This window comes from Mandrillus leucophaeus, unplaced genomic scaffold (assembly GCF_000951045.1).
Source record: "Mandrillus leucophaeus isolate KB7577 unplaced genomic scaffold, Mleu.le_1.0 Scaffold24, whole genome shotgun sequence".
NCBI classification, from domain to species: domain Eukaryota; kingdom Metazoa; phylum Chordata; class Mammalia; order Primates; family Cercopithecidae; genus Mandrillus; species Mandrillus leucophaeus.
In genome coordinates, this window is record NW_012102476.1 from 2,753,132 (window position 1) to 2,757,711 (window position 4,580).

Sequence of the window (4,580 nt, forward strand, 5' to 3'; positions counted from 1 at the left end):
GAGTCTGCAGTGAACTGAGATTGCACCACTGCACTCCAGCCTGGGTGACAGAGTGAGACCTTGTCTCAAAAATTAATTCATTACGTTAAATAAAAAAGTAATCAAAGGAAGTTATGGGTAGAAAAATTTTGAAATACCTCTCAGGATGTAGAGCAAAATGCCAAAAAAAAAAAAAAAAAGGAAAATATGAAAGAAAAGAGATGGAGGATCAATTCAATCCATATTTGTTTAACAGAAGTTCCAGAAAGAAAGAACATAGCTGGACGTGATGGCACGTGCCTGTGGTCCCAGCTACTCAGGAGGCTGGGGCAGGAGGACTGTTCGAGCCTGGGAGGTTGAGGCTACAGTGAGCCGTGATGGGACCACTGCACTCCACCCCGGGCAACATAGCATGACCTTGTCTCAAAAATTCAAAACAAAGACAAAACTCAGAAAGAGAGAACAGAGAAAATGAAGGGGAGGGAACAACGAAAGAAGATTCCATTTGATTGAGAGATATTTCAAGCAGAGGAGTCTCTGCAAGTGGTCCTCACCTCAGCAGACCCTGGAATCACCTGAGGAGCTTTGAAACCACTGATCTTTCCTGCTTCCAGCCAAGATGGAGTCACAGGGGCTGGGTCTGCCCACCTGTCTGAAACCATCATCACCACCACAGTGAGAAAAACAGACCCAATACATGCAACAACGGTGTTCAAAACGCTGAACATCAAGCAATGAGAGAAAGTAACAACAGCGATGAAATCCTAGAGAGAAAAGACATCAACAGTGCTTTTAGGACTGCATGGCTTACTGCTTCGAGAGCCTTTCCAAAGTGTGGGGCAGGGCAAGGGGGAGGTGGATTGGAGCCCAGAGAATTCGCAAAGTGGAGGAAATGGAGTGGCTGAGTCCAACGAGACCACAGCAGCTACAGCTTAGATAATGGAACACCTACAAGACAGAGCTGCACAGAGAACCCCAGAGAACTTCAGAGGATTCAGCAAAGAACTAATCAGCACGTGTGTGAAGAAACTCTCCAAGGCCAGGGAAAGAACCAGCTGAAAGGATTTGAGGAAACAATGCCCAAGATTCACACAAGGCAGGGCCAGGACCTCTTACCACCAGCCAGCTGGAAAAACTGATCATTCGCTAGGCATGGGGTAGAGCGCTCAGGAAGGTCTTGTCTCAGTACTGGGGAATAATTAAACCTAGACTTCCGGCGCAGTGGCTCATGCCTGTAATCCCAGCACTGTGGGAGGCTGAAAGGGTGGATCACTTGAGGCCAGGACTTTGAGACGAACCCAGGCAACACAGCAAGACCACATCTCTTAAAAAGGCCAGGCAGGCACGGTGGTTCACGCCTGTAATCACAGTGTGGGAAGCCAAGGTGGGTAGATCACTTGAGGCCAGGAGTTCAAGAGTAGCCTGGCCAATGTGGTGAAACCCACTCTCTACTAAAAATACAAAAATTAGCCGGGTATGGTGCTGTGTGCCTCTAGTCCCAGCTACTCAGGAGGCTGAGGCAGGAGAATCACTTGAACCCCAGAGGTGGAGGCTGCAGCGCACCGAAATGACACAACTGCACTGCAGCCTGGGCAACAGCAAGACTCTATCTAAAAAAAAAAAAATTAAGCTTACATTGAGCATTGGTCTGGACCTGTCTAACAAATCATAAAGATTACACAAATATTTGGTGTTCTACAAGGTAAAATTTACAATGTCTGATAAGCAATCAAGGATTACCAGGCATAAGGAAAAAATTAACAGAATGAAGTGATAACTTACAGATTGGGAGAAAACATTCGTTAGCAATACATCCAATAAGGTGTTAATACCCAAAATATATAAGAAACTCAAAAAACTCAGAGTGAAAAATACAAATAGGCTGATTTAAAAATGGGCAAAGGACCTGCATAGATATTAAAAAAAAAAAAAAGACACAGAAATGGCCAACAAATATATGAAAAAATGTTCAACAGCACTAACCACCAGGAAAATGCAAATTAAAAGCACGATGAGATATCACCTGTTGGTGTTGGTGAAGATATGGAGAAAAGGGAACCCTTACCCACTGTTCATGAGAATGTAAATTAGTACAGTCATTCTGGAAAATTATATGGAAGTTCCGCAAAATATAGGCTGCGTGTGGTGGCTTGCATCTGTAATCTCAGCACTTTGGGAGGCTGAAGTGGGCAGATCACTTGAGCCCCGCAGTTTGAGACCAGCCTGGGCAACATGGTAAAACCCCCGTCTCTACAAAAAATACAAAAATTAGCCAGGCATGGTGGCACGCACCATTGTCCCAGCTACTCAGGAGACTGAGGTGGGAGGACTGCTTGAGTAGTAGAAATGGATGTTTGCAGTAAGCCAAGATAGTGCCACTGCACTCCAGCCTGGGCAATAGAGCCAGACCCATTTCAAAAAAAAAAACAAAAAACAAAAAACAAAACAAAATACTAAAAACTAAAAATAGACTTACCAAATGATCCAGCAATCCTACTTCTGGGTATATATCCAAAGGAATTGAAAAATCAGTGTGTCAGAGATATCTGCACTTCCAGGTTCACTGCAGTGTTATTTACAACAGGCAAATCATGAAATCAACCTAAGCATCCATCAGCAGATGAAAGGATAAAGAAAATGTGGCCAGGCGCTGGGGCTCATGCCTGTAATCCCAACACTTTGGGAGACCAAAGTAGGCAGATCACTTGAGGTAAGGAGTTTGAGACCAGCCTGACCAACATGGTGAAACCCCCATCTCTACTAAAAATACGAAAATTAGCTGGGTATGGTGACAGGCGCCTGTAATCCCAGTTACTCGGAAGGTAGAGGCACGAGAATCACTTGAACCTGTGAGGCAGAGGCTGCAGTGAGCTGAGATTGCGCCACTGCACTCCAGCCTGGCTGACAGAGTGAGACTCCATCTCGAAAACAAAGAACAAACAAAAAAGAGGCTGGACGTGGTTGTTCACGCGTGTAATTGCAGCACTTTGGGAGGCTGAGGCAGGCCGATCACCTGAGGTCAGGAGTTTGAGACCAGTCTGGCCAACAGGGTGAAACTCTGTCTCCAATAAAAATATAAAAATTAGCTGGGTGTGGTACAGTGCACGCCTGTAATTCCAGCTACTCGGGAGGCTGAGGCACGAGAATTGCTTGAACCCAGGGGGGCGGAGGTTGCAGTGAGCCAAGATCGAGTCACTGCACTCCAGCCTGGGCGACAGAGCGAGACTCTGTCTCAAAAAAAAAAAAGGAGATGATAAAGAAAATGTGTATGTATACACATTTGAATAGAATACCATTCAACTTTAAAAAGAAGTAAGAAGCAAATCCTGTGATTTGCAACTACATGGATGAAACTGGAGGACATTAGGCTGAGTGAAATAAACCACGCCTAGAAAGACAAATACCACATTCCGGCATGTTCTCACTTAAATGTGTAATCTGAAATAATTGAACTAGCAGAGTAGAATGGTAGTTAGCAGAAACTGGAGTTGGGGAGGAAATGGAGTGACTTTGGTCAAAGCGTACAAAGTTGCAGCTAGACAGAAAAAATGATGAGTATTTAAGATGATAAACATGTTAATTAGCTTGATTCAATTACTCTATGCTGTATCTATATATCATAACAGCATGGCGTACCCCATAATTGTACATGATTAAAATTTGTAGAATGCTTTTTAAAAATTAGAATATGAAGGTGAACTTCAATGTCAAAAAAATTCTTTTTAACCCAAAAGATGAGATTGGTTTAACTTCTTAATATAATCACGTTTTCTGCCTCTTTGCCTGTCTGGTAATCTTTTCTTAAGAGTGGGGATTACAGGCGTGAGCCACAGGATCAGGCCGAAAAAACAATTTTAAAGAATGAAAAGCATGGCTGGGCACAGTAGCTCACGCCTGTAATCCCAACACTCTGGGAGGTCAAGGCATGACGATCACTTGAGGCCAGGAATTTGAGACCAAGCTGGGCAACACAGCGAGACCCCACATCCACAAAAAAGAAAAAATCAGCCAGGCATGGTGGTGTGCACCCGTAGTCCCAGCTACTCAAGAGGCTGAGATGGGAGGGTTTCTCGAGCCTAGGAGGCAAAGGTTGCAGTGAGCTATGATTGTGCCACTGCACTCCAGCCTGGGTGACAGAGTGAGACCCTGTCTGGAAAATAAAAAGAAAACCACAGCCGTGAGCTGTGGAATAACTTTAAGCAGGCTAATATGTGAGTAATTGGAGTTGAAGGAAAGGAGAGAGAGAGGGGCATAGAAAATATACCTTAAGGACTAATAGCTTAACAGGTTCCAAATCTGATGAAAATCATAAATCTACACATCCAAGAAGCTCAACAATTCTCTAACACAAGATACTACACCAAGGCACATCATAATCAAATTGCTCAAAACTAGTGATAAAGTGAGTATCTTAAAGTAGCAAGCATCTAGGTGTGGTGGCTCATGCTTGTAATCCTGGCACTCTGGGAGTCCAAGATAAGAGTTCTCTTATCTATGTACAGACGCTTTCTATGCATCCTTGAACTGGGCTCAACCAATCCTCCTACCTCACCCTCCACAGTAGCTAGGACTACAGGCACAGTTGATTTTTTTTTTTTTTT